General features: G+C 40.6%; 1 long non-coding RNA gene across 1 annotated transcript; it reads right to left on the reverse strand.

Moving 5' to 3' along the window:
• Positions 1-537: 537 nt before the first annotated feature.
• LOC116556338 lies at positions 538-16,435 on the reverse strand. Its single transcript, XR_004270947.1, has 3 exons — positions 16,391-16,435; positions 10,551-10,556; positions 538-606 (listed from the first exon to the last, which is right to left on the reverse strand). It is a non-coding gene; the product is annotated as an uncharacterized LOC116556338 (long non-coding RNA).
• Positions 16,436-17,238: the final 803 nt, after the last annotated feature.

Genomic DNA, 17,238 nt, shown 5'->3' on the forward strand with positions numbered 1-17,238 from the left:
AAAGATATGAACAGACAATTTTCAAAAGAAGACATATATCAAGCCAACAACCTATGAAAAAACGCTCATCATCACTGGTCATTAGAGACATGCAAATCAAAACCACATTGAGATGCCATCTCACGCCTGTTAGAATGGAAATCAGTAAAAAACCTGGAGACAACAGATGCTGGAGGGGATGTGGAGAAATAGGAACACTCTCACACAGTTGGTGGGAGTGTAAATTAGTTCAACCATTGTGGAAGACAGTGTGGTGATTTCTGAAGGATTTAGAAATAGAAATTCCATTTGACCCAGCAATCCCCTTACTGGGTATATAACCAAAGAACTATAAATTGTTCTACTATAAAGACACATGCACACATGTGTTTATTGCAACCCTGTGTACAATAGCAAAGACCTGGAACCAACCCAAATGCCCATCAATGATAGACTGGACAAAGAAAATGTGGTACAGATACACCATGGAATACTACGCAGCAATAAAAAAAACAATGAGTTCATGTCCTTTGTAGTGACTTGGATAAATCTGGAAACCATCGTTCTCAGCAAACTGACACAAGAACAGAAAACCAAATACCACATGTTCTCACTCACAGGTGGGTGCTGAACAATGAGAAAACGTGGACTCAGGGAGAGGAGCATCACACACTGGGGACAGGTCGGGGGGATAGGGAAGAGACAGCAGCTGGGGGTAGGAGAGAGACACCAGGGAGTGGGGAGGGTGGGGAGGGGTAACATGGGTAGAAATGCCAGATATGGTATGCACCTAAAGTAAAATGTTTTTAAAAAATGAAATTTTTAGAGACGCTTTTTAAATATACAGGTGTGAAATAAGCTATCTGGGATTTCCTTTAAAATAATTCATTAAATCCAAAATTAGATCAAGGATGACAAAATCTTCAAAATTATTGAGTATATATATGTAAGTTTATGGAGGTTCATTATTACTTTTTGGTTTTATGTGTTTTTTAAATATTTAAAATTATTTTATTTAACAATAGAAGAATAAGTCATGGGTTTAAGGGAAGTGATGGGTTCAAAGCGTTGCTGGGGAAAATGGGAGTTGGTTTGACCAAAAACAAATAAAAGATTTGGAGGATGACACAAAGGTACCCATTTGGGTTTGGGTCTGGACTTGGTGGGTCCAGCCTGCATCGATGTAGAAATAGAATGATAGATAGTAATGAGGAAGGAGACTGGCAGGACTTGTTTCCCAGTCACAACCCTGCTGACTGAAACAAGATCTGGTCCAGACAGGATGAAACAAAGAAACCAGCAAGAACCAGCAGATGGCAATGAATGTGATCCCTAGCTGCCCTCATTGCTCATTAGCATAATATACTCCCACCAGTGCCATGACACTTCACAAATGCCATGGCAATGACCCAGAAGTTGCCACCCCTTTCCAAGTCAACAACCTGGAAGTTATGTTCCTTTCCTATAAAGTTCTAAATAGCCCACCCCTCAATTTCCATTGACCCACCCCTTAATTTACATGTAATCAAAAGTGGGTTCCTGAGCATAAATAAAGTTGCCAAGAGCCGCCTACTCTGGGCACATATGCCTATGAGTTAGTCCTGCTCTGCAAGCAGCAATATTTTTCAACAGAAGATTGTCTAACAGCAACAGCTTGTCTTTGAATTCTTTCCTGGATAAAGCCAAGAGCCCTCTCAGGTTAAGCACCCAATTTAGGATTTAACTGTCCTGCATCAGTAGCATGAATTGAGAGTCAAGGTTTTCACAATCTGATCACATATGGATCAAGGCAAACCTTAAGGACAACTAATAGAAAATCTAAGTAGGCTCGTCAATAGTGGAGAAAAAGGAAGTCAGGCACAGTGTGGGGGCTAGCACAGTAAGCAGCTGAGCATACCTAGCCAAAAGTGGGACTGAACTCCTAAACTTGCACCATTCTCTGCATGGATCCTGCTCTCAGGCCTTCCTTCTTAACTCTGGATAACACTGCTTGCTCCCCTTTCTGGTCTCTTAAACAATAGCCACGTATATTGTGTTGTATGTAATTAGTCATGACACTGGCTGACATTTATCTGATGGTTGCTATGTAGCAATGTATTCATGACTGCAAAGGTTTATGTCCTTGAATCTTCATAACAAACCTGGGAGTCTCAGAAAATATTAGGTTAAAGTGAGGGAACTGAAATTTAAGCTCAGGATATCTGACTCTGAGGCTCAAACTCCTAACCAAGAAACCGTTCTGTAATTACTGCTTGTGAGATCCAACCTCTCTCTGATTTTCTCTCCTTCAAGAAGGCATTTCAGCATGCAGACAAGTAATACTTTTAGGAATTACATTTACTTCATTCTAATTCATAGGAAAAACAAATAATTCACAAATTTTAGATCTTCAATTATTATTACTAAAAAATTACTTGCAACAAATCTCACAACTTATTATGACACAACTGTGTAATACTGTGGTTGAGAACTGCATCCCTGATATGTTTATTCTCCAAAATACATTTTTTAAAATTTTCTACATTTAATTAATCACTTTAATTTTCTAGCTTATTTCTTTCATGAATCCCTGATATCACCAGTAAATTATGGCATCTTTGAGAGAAAAAAATCAAGTCCTGTAATTTTTTTAACTCTCCAAAATATCCAGAATATGTCAGGCACATAAAAACAATTAATAACCATACTCTAAATAGAACTGAATTATCAATGAAATAATAGTAATATTAGGGTAAGTCTTTCCTATTTATAAAACCTTTCCAACAGGTCATCAGGCTTCTTCTAAAAGTATGCAGAAAGGAATCAGAGGTCCCAGTTCAAGAGGTGAATTCACTGTGATGGAGCTAGCTTCTTTAACCTATGTCTCCTCAGACAGGATATGGATGGCAAAGTTTTCTAGAATTGCGGTTTAAAATTAGAAGCATCTAATGAAATAGCTAGATTTATTCTGTTTTACTAGACACCCTGGAGCATTCTAACAGGGTGCCTGTGTTTGCTTAAAAAGATTTTATCACATCACCCAGACCTAACTCTATTAACATGTAAATGAAATTGATTCTGTACATTGAGAACACAATGCTTACCTTGCAATATAAGACAATTTTTAATAAAGAAAAGGATAACTGATGCAAATTTCACAGTATGGATTTCCAAGATGAAAATAAAGTAACTTATCTATCAAGCGGGACAAAGTTTAAAATGCTTGAGCAGGAACAAGATCACTCAAGGTTAAGTGTGGTATGATTAAGGATACTCTATAAGCTTAAACAATAAGGAGAAAAGAAGGCATTGGTATACGCTATATCTAAAATAATTTTCAAAAAGAAGGATTCACGTTATTGTCTTTTAGATCTAAGAAGTTGCACTGCCTTTCCTTTTTCATGCCTCCTAGCAGGGAAGTTAAGAGCATGAGATTAGGAGCCAGACAGACCTGGCTGTGGGTGGGATTCAGTAAATGTTAGCTACCATTCTTATTGCAGGGAGGAGAAATTCTCAGTGCCCTCCCCTCACCCTGTTTCCCAGTGTTGAAGTTACTGCAGGGGGTATACTGAGTCATGGCTTCCTAATGGGTGGGAATCACTCTGTGGTCTGTGACCTCTCTTCCCTGGTATGCATGTTGGTGGGTGAATACACTGCCCAGAGAGCTGGCTCTGCCTGCTCTCTGCAGGGTAGATGCAGTTGAGTCTAGAGCCCCTTCTACAAACTAGCTAGTTCTCCTACTTCTCTACTTCCTACATACCTCTAATCAGATTTCATACCCCAAATTCTGAAGGAAGGCGGTACTCATTAGACTTCAAGCTCAGGACCCAAACCGGGAAAAAAAGGAACGGATATAGAACAGCATTTGTGTTGCTGGGTCACTGGTCATACCATTTAATAGCATTAGAATCCTACTGTGACCCCAATTCATTACTGTTGTTATTTTTAGTTTATTGTTATTGACTTTGAAGGAAGGGAGCTCAATTGTATGGTACTACAAAGTTTTCCATCATCCTAGGCATAAGTGAAGATGTTCGCCTGTGCTTGAGGTCTTGTCTTAACCACAAGTCTTAACTTGTGGCTCATCTTTTCTATTATTTCACATGTTCTCTGTTGAATATCAGGCATCATACTAGATACTTTTATACATTCCTTCTTTTTATCTTAATATTAGTCTTTAATATTCATACTGAAATTAATTATCTCCATTTTATATAAGAGAAAATGAACAATCAGAGAGATTAAGTAATTTGTCCAGACCACACAGGCCATAAGTGGGAGACACAGATCTGAAATCCAGATCTGTTTGATACCAATGAGTATACTTCCTGCTAATGTTAGCCTGCTTTACCATTCCCACCACAAACCCTTTAAGTTGCATGAATTTGGTAAAAATAGGATCAAGGTCACGGGTCCAATCTCCATATGTGCTTAAAGCTCCCTTGTCTGTTCATTTAATTCTCTTGTTAAATCCACAGCCAGGGCATAGCTATTAAAAAGGTTTCTTTTAATAAAGCAACCCCACCTCATTAAAAAATTTTCTCTGATATGAATCATTTCCTCATGGCTAAACATATATCGGATAGCTGAGGAAGCAATCATTTCTGTCTGAAAATCAGAACTTCTGAACTTTCAGAGCAGGCCCCAATTGGGGCACTTGTCACCCAACTTCCCCCTCTTGTCACTTGGTGTTTATTACTAACCCTTGTGAAAACACGTTTCGGGTTTAGAAGAAATACAGCTCTCTAATAGCTGAGATCCTGGGCTTGCTGAGAGTTGGCAGTGTCTAACCCTCGGGCATCTATTTTTCTTTTTTCTGTTTCACAGAAAGGAAGAAAAATGCACTCAGATACCTTAGTGTGATAATTACAAAAGGCTTCTTTTACCTTTGGCAATTTTTCCAGTGTTCAGAAAGAGCATCTGTTGTTTGTGGTGTAGTAATAACTCTAACCCTCTCTGGCATGTTGAGAAAGCCAGAAGTGAAAATACAAGCTGTGGCTAAGCAGAAGGAAGAATGGTCTACTTTGGGAGAGAGAGAAATGATAGGACACCAGATGTTGTGAATCTCTTTGGTGCAGTCTTGCGGTCTGAAAGGATCAAAGCTGGGCCTTCACTTCAAAGGATAGCACCTGGCTATCAAGTATGACTCCATTTTGCTAGGACATTTCTTTAACAATTCCCTTTCAACCACCATTGTAAACTGTCATCTTCTGACCTCATTTCTCTCGGTTGAATACAAATCTCAGAAGGAAATCCCAAAGACTATTCAAGCTTTTGTCAGCTAGTAGGGATTCTTTGTAACCACAATGATTTCATTATAAACATTGTTATGAGTTCTTTAAAGAGAAAAGCAGAATTCCTAGAGAAGTCGCTATCCATATAGAACACACATCTAGTCTTCTCTGAAATCAATTGAGCAGTGGGCTTCATGTATTTTCCAGGGAATTAAATCATCACCCAGAGCAAAAAAAAGACACCAAGTTGTGAGATGAGTTCAGTGAACATGCAAGAAACATTACCCCAGGCAACACCAGGCATCTTCCTGTCAGTCAGAAGATGGAGAAAAAGTGTTTTGAAAAAGCATCTTTGACCTGACCATAGGTCACAGCCCCATTGCCCAGAAGGCCCTTCTCTTCCTTCTTTCCCAGGCTACCTTTCCTCATCCACTAAGACTCAGCAAAGGCCTCATTTCCAAGGCTATGTGGGACGCCAACCTTCTGTGTCCTTATGCAGCACTGTGCTTTCCTTGAATACAACACCACACCATGCTGTGATCACCAACCCATCTGTGCCTTCTGCCTCTCCTACTAAATACAAGGGTGGGGCCGGGAAGAAATTGTGGCATTTTTGTCTGTGTCAGAAGTGCCAAGGTGAAAGCCTGGAATAAATGGATTAATTAAATGGATGGAATTGATCAACAAATGAGTGAACAAGTGAATGAGCAAAGAAGTAACACAGCCTTGGGATACAGGTTTGGAAGTCTGCTCTGGTCTCCATCAGCCCAAATACCGATGGGACCATTTACAGCAGGAACAGTCACCCGAGATGATAATTTCCACTTTTAACTTTCACTATATAAGAATATAAATCCCACCTTTCTTCCCCACATTCCAATACACCTGCCCACCATACTCCCAACACATCAGTGTTACCTCTTCTTCTTCCTCCCTGAAATGCACTTAGACACAGGCTCTATTCCTGTGACACATGGTCTACCCATAGCAAGTTGCTCTGAAAAGTTACACTTCCCTCTGGGCAAATCTCACCTGACATCACAAGTTCCCAGGCTTTACCTAGCAGGACCCAAAGAATCAGACTATCCAAAAAAATCTTCAACTTCAGAAACCAGGAAATATAAGGCAAAAGGAATGAGGAATAGAAATACCTAAAATAATGAGAAGTCCAGAAGCAATCCTCATGCCCCCAGAACAGAATATACCACTGGACTGAAGCCACAAACGGTGAAAAACATGTTCTGGGATAAACTGCACTATTCCATGGCTTTAGAACTTGAACCCCCAATCTTATTTGCAACTATTTGCATATTTTGGTGTGCTATTTGCCTAATGCACTAAGAAAACTTCATCATTTTTTGTTTCTCCCAAAGGTCCTTATGGTATGTTTTTACTCCAACTACATAGACTGCCAGGGAGATACAGGGGGAAGGAAGGAAGAAAGATGTGTAACTGCTACCATTGACTGAGAGCCTGGAGGAGCATAATTGCTCTGTTAAAAGATGTGAAGATGCCAGTAACTCCAACCCAGAGGTCACCAACAAACAATTTAAACCTTCAACCCAAATCCTAATAAGCCAGATGTCAAATTGCTAGTCTGAGCCTGGCCACAAAGAGAAAGGATACCTTAGACGAAGAGGCCCAGGATAAGCATTGCTAATCATGCAGCAGTTGAGGGGTTTTACATCGTTACTGTCTTTGCCAATATACTGAGGACTTGGGAAATTGTGTCAAGATAATCTCAGACTGTGTATTTTAGCCACATAAGCCATTCAAACCACTAAGATGTAGAATAGGAGACAGGAGAGACTTTTAAATCTGACCAAATGAGGTTAAGAGGATTCATTTGACCCATATCCACCAAAGGAGATTGCATTCAGTAAAAGTTGGCTTTCCATACATTTTACATTTTCAGTGCCTCTGAGCAATTTTTACAGGTACACATTAATAAGTAAAAGGCACCAAGATCAGAAGTGAAAAGGAAGCAGATTCAGAAAGTATCATTCCACTTTGGAGTTATTACATTTTAGTGGAAGCTTTTTTTTTTTTTTTTTAACTGCAGTACTTGAGGCAAGTCCACACAGAGCATGGTAATATTCTCAAATCACACAGCAGAGATTTCAGAAAATAGCCCTTGTGTTCAAATAAAGTCATTACCATATCCTAAGGCAGTATAAAAACACACAATACAGTAATGCAATGATATTACAACAAACTGGGTCATTGCAATCACTCACCCAATGCTCAGATGAAAAGACCATTATCATCAAGACGCTGGGGAAGAGATGGAATCAATTTCCCAGGATTCAATCCATGAGCACAGAGTGTGTTGAGCAAAGAAAAGAAACTTTCCAGGCCCTGGTGGGATGGTTAACCTGTGCCGTGGGGATTTTGGTCTTCCCTCTCCTGTCTAAAAACTGAGAGGCAACAGAAATAAACCACGGGATCTCACCTTGCACTATGCCCAGAAGCGATTCCAGTGCCTGTCTTCTGCATTTCATTTCTAACATGTGGGCACTGCCTCTGCTTTGCTGACTGCCAACAAAGTGGTTATCTGCACATTTATTGAGGTATAGTTTCAAGGCAGAGCTCAGTTATTATGAAGCTCATTTTATTCACCTTTCCAAATATTAACATAAAGAACAGTCCATATATTCTCCTCTCCTTGCTTACTTCTATTTCAATTTTCTGAAGATGTTCTGTACGTGTAGATGCAGGATGGTGAAATGTGTTCTGGAGATCAATAAGGTAGGGATGTGGGAAGTTGGTAGGAACTATAAAATGGAGTTCAAATAGAAACTTCACAACCACGTGGTTTGCTTTTTGTTTTGTTTTGTTTGAAATGGAGTCTCGCTCCATCACCCAGGCTGGAATGCAGCGGCATGATCTTGGTTCACTGCAACCTCTGCCTCCTGGATTCAAGCCATTCTCCCACTTCAGCCTCCCGAGTAGCTAGGATTACCCACACATGCCACCACACATGGCTAATTTTTGTATTTTTAGTAGAGGTGGGGTTTTATCATGTTGGCCAGGCTGATCTTTAACTTCTGACTTCAAATGATTTGCCCACCTTGGCCTCCCAAAGTACTGGGATTACAGGTGTGACCCACTGCACCCTGTCAAAACTTCACAACCATGTGGGTTTTTTAAAAATCCTCTTTTTATGCATTTAGAACTTTCTTACCAAGAGAGACTGGTCAATGGATGCAAACATACAGTTAGATAGAAGGAAGATATACTAATGTTCAATAGTAGAGCAGGGTAATTATAGTTAACAACAATATATTGTATATTTCAAAATAGCTAGAAGACAGGACTGGAAATGTTCCCAACACATAGAAATGATACTCGAGGTAATGGATACCCCAAATACCCTGACTTGATTATTATACATTCTATCCATGTAACAAAACATCACATGTGCACCATAAAAAAATTACAAATGAAAAAAAGAACTTTCTTAACAACAGTTCCAGTTAACATAGATACAACTCATCCTTCTCTTCCAGACACCTATGTTCTTATTCAAACCAGTACATTAGGAAACAGAAGATACACCAATATCAGGGGTTATCAGCAGGAGATGAGCAGAACCTCAAAAGCTCCTGACCACATTGGGTGACTATGTTCCAGGTCCCACTCAGGCCTGAGAAATCCTCATTCACTAAAGGACATATGAGACTGAGTTGAATGCTGGAACGCATTTTATCCAGTTTATTCATTTACAATTAGAAATATTAGCCAACACCAACCAGAACATTCATGTTAGCTGCAACTGCTTGGAGCTACCTTACATATACCCCACATACTAAAAATAGCTCTTTTCCTTATGATGATGAAGTTACTCATTTTTGTTTTACCCTTGTCTTTGACGATTTTTTTAAAACGGAGTCTCACTCTGTTACCAGGCTGGAGTGTAGTGGCATGATCTCAGCTCACTGCAACCTCCGCCTCCCATGTTCAAGAAATTCTCTGTCTCAGCTTCCAGAATAGGTGAGATTACAGGTGCCCACGACCACGCCCAGCTTTTTGTTTGTTTTTCATATTTTTAGTAGAGACAGGGTTTCACCAACTTGGACAAGCTGGTCTTGAACTCCTGACCTCATGATCCAACCACCTCAGCCTCCCAAAGTGCTGGGAGTACAGGCGTTAGCCACTGCACCGGCCAAGGATTATTATTAAAACACAACTCTGAGGGCATTAACAGTATTCTATAAGCACATAAGTACTGAATACTTATTGCAAGAGCCTTATTGAACGGGAAGAGATACAACAAGTTATCTAACTTTCCTAATCTAGTAGTTTTTTTTTCTTCTGAAAAGAAAACAAAGGTTGTTCAGAAAAGCTTATTTTTATCACAGAATCAAACACAGTTAAAGTAGAAGAGATTCCATATGCAGGCCATGTCCTTTTCTCATTGATTCATTTACTAAACATTTACTGAGCACCTAATATGTGTAAGGCATGATTTAGACACTTTGAACATAGTAGTGAAGAAAACAGACAAGGATACCTGCTCTAATAGAGTTTTTATTCTGCCAGGGAAAGACATAAAATAAATGTAATAAACAAATTAACTGTACAGAATGCTAGAAAGTAACCAGGGCTTTGGGGTGAAAACGTGGGACCAAGTAAAAGCAGTGGCAAGCATGTAAGCAGGGGGTAGGTACAATTTTGAATCTAATAGTTAAGAAAGACCTCACTGCAAAGGAAAGCTTAAAGAAGATGAAGAAATTAACATTCCAGCATCCAGAGAACAACCTGTTGGAAGAGCATTTCAGGCAGAAGGAGCAGACGATGCAAAGAGCCTGAGACAGGAGTGATCCAGAATGTTCATAGAACATTGAGAAAGTCAATATGGCTGGAGCCCAGTGAGAAATGTAGAGAGTAGGAGACAAGTGCAGAGGAATAATAACCAGGTCACTTAGAGGGGCCCCACAAGCCATTATAGAGATATTGGCTTCTGCTGAGAGTGAAATGGGGTGTCGCGAGTTTCAAGCGGGAAAGCATGACAACTGAATTTCTTCCACTATAATAAAATAACTCTGGCTTCTCTACTGAGAAGAGACTGTGGAAGTGGAAATACCAGTGAGGAAACCATTGCAGGAATCCAAATTCAAGAAAAGGAGATTGATCAGAGTATTAGGGATGTGGTGAGGATAGTGGGATTCTAAATTCATATTGAGGAAAGACTCAATAAAAGTAGCTGATGGATGAATGTAAGAAGAGAAAGTCTAGGAGGCTTCCAAGGCTCCGGACTTGAGCAACTTTGAGAAAGGAGTTACCTTTGATGCCTCTTTTTCAAGAGGTTCTTCAGTCCTCAAACGTAAGATGCAACTAGGAAATATTCTCTCTTACTTGAACCTTTCTGTTGGGGAATTAGGATAAGGCAGAATAGAAAGGAGGAGGGGGATGTATAGTTCCTCTGCTCCAAGCAGAATTTGTTTCTTAACCGCTGATTATAGGCTCTCTGAACTTGCAGTCTTCCAGGAAATGGTCATCCTCTGCCAACAACAATGAAATGGTGGATTTTCTGCTTCACAAAGTCTCTGGCCCTTGTTTCACAAACACTCACGCTTTAGGGTTGGATGATGCCCCCTCCAAGCTTGGCGGCGTTTGCTGTCTACCTGGACAATGCTCTGAAATGTGAAGTCAGTCAATTGTACTGTCTCCTCGCCCCTGGCAAGGGTTTAGTGACAGTTCCAAATGGTTTGGAGTTCTTCTACTTTTTTTTTTTTTCCACATTATGCCAATGAAGCCTAGGGAACAGAAGGCTATTCCAGTTGTCACTGCAGCCTGAGCCTACATGAAAGCTTTCCTAGAAATGAGTTTTAGAAGCTCTCATGAACTACCTACCTCCTTCTAATCATAGCCTTTATCACAGTGGCTGTGATTTAGGCAAGGAGCACTTTGTTTAAACAAAGTCATAGGAAGTGGCCCAATATGCAAAGCAGAGCGGCTCTGCCTGAAGCACGGGTCCCATCTCCTTGCCTCCCACCCCTCACCATCCTTCCCCACTCACTAGGTCCACTGAAATGTCCTCTAAATAGGTACTAAGAAAAAGTTATGGTTCTGTGGAACAGGATTTGAAAAGCAATGCACTGCGGCTTTCTGTAAGAACAGCAGCACACACAGGTAGCCACAGTTCATTCCCCTACCATTGTGTCAGGACTGAGACACTGAACTTGCAGTCTACAGTTTGTCAAGTTGCTGAATAACTGCTAAGTGTACCCACGCTCTCCATCACAGCATTACCAGCATTGTCTGCCAGAGCAGATGGACAGATCCCAGCAAACAGCCATGTAAACTGTCTCACAGCACCCCTCTTGTATGTCGTTCCAAAGCATGCCTCTCAGGGGAGCATGTTTCAGCCAAAGTTTAAAGGTTTCCTTTTTTAAGACAACAAAAGAGAACTCCAAGAAACGCTGTGCTTTCTGACCTACAGGAGGCTCATCGAATTTCCTGACCATTTTCTTCACTATAAAAATGTATTTCTCTGATGGTGTGCCAAGGCTTGGGACTGTAGGAATGATACCTGGTGGCCACGGAGACTAGCCAGGGGTGATAGAGTTGTCGTTTTGACTTCTCAGTGCCCAAAACACCGGACTCAAAATCAACCTCTCAGAATCTCCTTTCTTGGCAACTTCTTTAAAGACTGCTCGACCCCACTAAACCTAGAAAAAGGCTTTAATTTGAATCCTTTTCACTTCTGAGCTGCTTCATGTAACTGATGAAAGCCAAGAGCCCTCTTTCCACTTCTGTGCCATTCTGTGCCAACTGAGCCCTAAAGCATATTGTCCCATGCACACAGACTCACTCAGACTGTCACAGAAACTATTTCTTCAGCTTCTGACTCTAACTTATCTTGCTAGCAGGGCTCAAAATTGATCTTACTCTAACCTCTCTTGCTATAAGTGTTCAAAATTGATCCAAATTATCTACCATTTTACTATCTTAAGATTTTCTTATGTCCCTTACCTTGTGCCTTTACAGAAATGTCCTTTCTCTCTTACCTGAAAAGTGGAGGGAAAGGTTCTCATGAATGTCGTTTCATGAAAGTAGACCCAAGGGAAGACAGGCTTGGCAGCCAGGACCCCAGGCCAACCTGTGCTTAGGCTCAAGGTTTGAGTGGCCCTTAGCTGAGCCTAACACAGGTTAGTCTGGGGGCCTGGCAGCCAATGATGCACAAAGATGAGGAAAGTGACTCCCATCCCATCACCAAGAGGCTTGCCCAAGATCACAAACGTCATTAACAACAAAGCTGACATTAGAACTTATGTCCCGCCGCGCGGTGGCTCAAGCCTGTAATCCCAGCACTTTGGGAGGCCGAGGTGGGTGGATCACGAGGTCAAGAGATCAAGACCATCCTGGTCCACATGGTGAAACCCCGTCTCTACTGAAAATACAAAGAATTAGCTGGGCATGGTGGCGCGTGCCTGTAATTCCAGCTACTCAGAAGGCTGAAGCAGGAGAATTGCCTGAACCCAGGAGGCAGAGGTTGCGGTGAGCCGAGATCGCACCATTGCACTCCAGCCTGGGTAACAAAAGTGAAACTGTCTCAAAAAAAAAAAAAAAAAAAAAAAGAACTTATGTCCCTTAATTCTCTATCTAAAGGGCATAAACTCTGAAAAAGGTGACAGATACTCTTTAAAGATCAAAATGTCTTACTAAAAAACTTAAGTATAATCCATAACAAATACTGTATTTATCAAAGGAAAAAAATACTTCTAGAGAGATTCTTTTTTTAGCCTCCTAGCGACTTTTATCCTTTATTATGAATTTGCTCAAATACACGTCCCAACAGCTGAAATGCATTAGCCATAAAAGTAGGAGAGGAGTGGGCTGAGTGGCAGAATCCCTCCTAAACCCTAAGCTGCACAGGAGAACGGATGGATGGGCTGTGTGCACCTGTAGAGTAAAAATGAAAACATCACATTTACAAGGCTTATGTAACAGCTTCTCAGAGGTTAAAAACTGCTCCCCGTGGCATTTCCTGAACTCATATAGTCAGCTCAGCTACTGTGGCTGTGGTTTTCACTTATGAGGGCCCTCAGAAAGGACTCAGTTGTTATTGCTTGTACTTCAGAGCTAAATTATCTTGTAGTGCACACAAGTCAGCAAAGTTGTTTTTTTTTTAACCAAATTGCAGACAATCACTTCCCACAGCAATAATTTTTCTGTGAGTTCCCCTGTCTGCATAGACAATGGCTTCCAGCTTCAACCCTGATGCATAAATATGGCAGTTACTATTACAATAGACCGGCTCTCTGGCTAGATGTCAGGAAGGCACTAATGTTGAGGATACTGTGCTGGACAGATGCAGGGAAGAAAAGTGACAGCTTGAAATTGCAGCAGAATACAAAGTGTGGTGAATCTGAATGGGTACAGGTCTTTTAATGGAGGGCATCCTACAGGTCTCTCTTTTCCCGTTTATTTCTTCGAGAAGGCATGGATGAGGAGGAGGCTAAAAGTGGAGGAAAAGTGGCATAAGACAAGGACAGGAAAAAGTAGACCCTGGATCTTTTGTTTTCTTTTCTATGGTCTTAGTCCACAGAAGAACAAAAATCCTGGACTCAGAATGACAAAAATTATTTACCTTCATATTATGAAGGTAACCACATTACCTTAACCTGTGAGACACCTTTTATGCAAAGAGACTGGCTTTTATGCAAAGCCAGTATCAGATAACAATAATAATAACACAGTGCCACACTGTGATTTATTGTCAGATGCTCCACTCACTCTGATCCTTTGCCCTTTCCACATCCAAAAACATCAACTACATTTTTCTGTCTCTATGAAAGGAAAGTTCCTCATTATCTGAAATCTAAATAGACTCAGATAAGCACAGAACCCAAAAGGCATGTCCTCCACCCAACATCTCAATCAGGTTATATCTGCTTCTACTCACCACTGTGTCCTATACTCAGAGTAAGTGCTCAAGAAAAATTTCTTGAAAGGATCAATGAACCACACCTTTCTGTCTGTACTGCCTTCTTGAACTTGCTTCATCAGTGCCGGACCTTTTCTCAGACTCACCAAGGCCATTTTGGCAGTAGAGACTTGAGTGACTGCTGGAGCAGGACAAGCTTAGTCAAGAAGTCTGCACCATTGTTGTAGAAAACTGTTAGGGAGCTCCTTTCTGGGTAATTTTACGTTGTCAAACTGATATGTCAATGAGCCAAGTAAACTCACTGAGAAGGAAAACATCTCATATTTAGCAGGATTCGAAGCTGTACAGGAAGACACCAATGAATTTCTAGCTCGTTGCCTTAACCACTCAGCCACAGCTTACCGAGGCCATTTTGGATCCCACACTTGTCCCTCAAGGTGCAGCAAACACACTGGCAGACTCGGTATCACTTTAATATCCTAAAGGAACTTCAGCTCCAGCCACTATTCTGTCTATTTCGGGAAGTCTCTGCTGCTCACACCAGATCAAGATGACCTCCTCTCATCTTATCATTAGATCACTCAGTTGTGACTTATATGGCCTCACTATATTGTATAAATTTTCAGACATGTTTGCCAATTATATTATAAATATCTTGCAAGAATGGACTGCATTTTATATCTCCCTATATCCTACTCAATGTACAAACTATAGCAGAAAGACAGTAACTATTTATGGACATCAGTCAGTGAAAATGCATCTTATTTCAATATTTCTACTAGTTTTTAAATGCTGAATGGGACTTTCAGTTGTAACCAGCAGTATCTGATAAAGCCCTAAAAGAAAAAGGGTATTTTGCTCATCCTAAAAGCTGTGGGGTGTAGTTAAAATGATACTTGTGAAAAATATCACTAGTCAGTATGTAACATCATAAACCCAGGGCCTAAGATAAATCAGGTTACAGACAGGAAAAATGAACAAATATCAAAAATGTGGTCCTCAAAATGGATTTGATTTCTATCCAATCAAATGATCCATCAGGTTAAGGAACTATGGGTTTTTTTTTTCTGTGTATGCTTTATTTTATGTATGTATTACCCAGAGGATGCATTTATGTCTTTGTCTCTTTCATCCAAAGCTTCCAAAAGGTGGCATCATCATCATCATCATCATCATCATCAACAACAACAATAAATGTACCAAATTACTAATTGTTCCTGGTATGGACCTGGGAGAAGCAAAAAGAAAATGAGGCAACCCTGATTCCTGAGCCCTTGAGAAGCTGCATAGATGGCCATGCTGATGGAAAGGTTCTTTATCGGGACTGACAATTAGCCAAATCTGAACTAAAACCTATCTGTGACTGAAACACACAGGACAGGGTTAGGAACGGTTGGTGGAAAAAGTACTGTTAGGAAATATGGGCTCTGATTCCAACTTTGCCCCTATCTACTTAAGGGACATTATACAAGTCATTTAGAAGCCCTGGCCTCATATTCTTAACTTTTGAAACATAAGAATTTCAACGATATAATCTGTTTCCTCCTATGTTACAGTTCTTCACCAGGTATCACTCCTGGGGCTACTGTTAACAGAAGAATGTAGTGATGAGAGTCCATAATAGTCGACATAATAGATGTCGACATATCTGGATTCAAATTCTGGCTCCATCAGTCACTAATTTGGGCAAATCATTAATCTCGAGAAGCCTCAGTCCACTAATATGTAAATAAGTCCACTGATATGTTTTAGGGAGATTATGAATATTTTTTAAGATAGCCAAGTTACCTTACACATACTTGGCACTCAGTAAACATAAGAATTGTTGTGATGAGTTTTTCCTCTCGTGTTGAATGCCTAAGGCAGACTCTTGGGATCCTTTAACAATGAACATGCAAAGTCTATTAGACTCAGAGAAGATTTGAAAGACTTTCAGATTCCTGGGTTTCTGACCCCTCAGTTAGAGGATCAAGAATTCCCCTGATGGCAGCTCAGGAGCAAAATGTGGGGAAACGTTGTCACTACATTAAGCCCTCCCCAAATTTTCTTTAGATATTTAACATCAAGATCCAGACATGACTTGCCTTATACCAGTTTTTCCATGTGCCATGAATCAAGGAACACCAGAAAGTCCCAGCTTCCTAGAGTATCTTCCCAACAGTCTTTGCAGTGTTTGAACTTTCACTGTTGGAGATTTGCTTCTTAGATTAAGGCACAAAAAATTCTTTCCAGACTTCCACTTTTAAAATACAGTTTCTTTGAAAACCAAACACCACATGTCCTCAGTTGTAAGTGAGAGCTGGACAATAAGAACACTTGGACACTGGGAGGGAAACAACACACACTGGGGCCTGTTGGGAGGTGGGGCTGGGACAAAGGGAGCATTAGGAAAAATAGATAATGGATGCTGGGCTCAGTATCTAGGTGATGGGTTGATAGGTGCAGCAAACCACCACGGCACACATTTACCTACGTAACAAACCTGCATATTTTGTACATGTAGCCTAGAATTTAAAATGAAAATTAAAAATTAAATAAAATACAGTTTACCTGGAGAGTGATAAGTGAGCAAGCTATTGGCAATGAAGCAGACAGGGGTCATGATAGGATAAGAAGACTCAGGGACAAAGAACAACGGGAGATGTAATGATAAACTTTTCTAACTTCATAGTTCTGACAATTGCTGTGGATGGATGCAGGTGCTGTGTGTAGAAGATATATTCCATTGGAGATATCCTTGAGAGGTGATTGGTGCCAAATGACCCTTCATATACAACTCCCTCTATTTTCCACCTGACAGGTTCTCAGCGTCCAGGCCACACTGTCTATGGGCATCTATATCTCTAAATATTGTAGAAGTGTCTACCAGGCCTTCCTCAAAGAACACACACAGCTTTCTGTATACCTGGTCTGGGCTCTGTGCCATCTACTAACTTGGCAGATCTAGCATCACCTGCCAGACCTTTCCAAAAAACGTGAGAGGCGCCATGAAGAATGGAGGGACAGGAAGCTCAAGGCCTGAGAGGGCTAAATACTCATCAGAGAGCTCTGAATGCCACAGCTGATTAGAAAAGGCCAAAGCTTCCTCCATTAAAAGACCATAGTTTATAACTCTAATAATTTATACATGGGTTCACTTTCCCTGAATAATTA

This window comes from Sapajus apella, unplaced genomic scaffold, assembly GCF_009761245.1.
Source record: "Sapajus apella isolate SASKATOON/1434 unplaced genomic scaffold, GSC_monkey_1.0 scaffold16, whole genome shotgun sequence".
Lineage (NCBI taxonomy): Eukaryota > Metazoa > Chordata > Mammalia > Primates > Cebidae > Sapajus > Sapajus apella.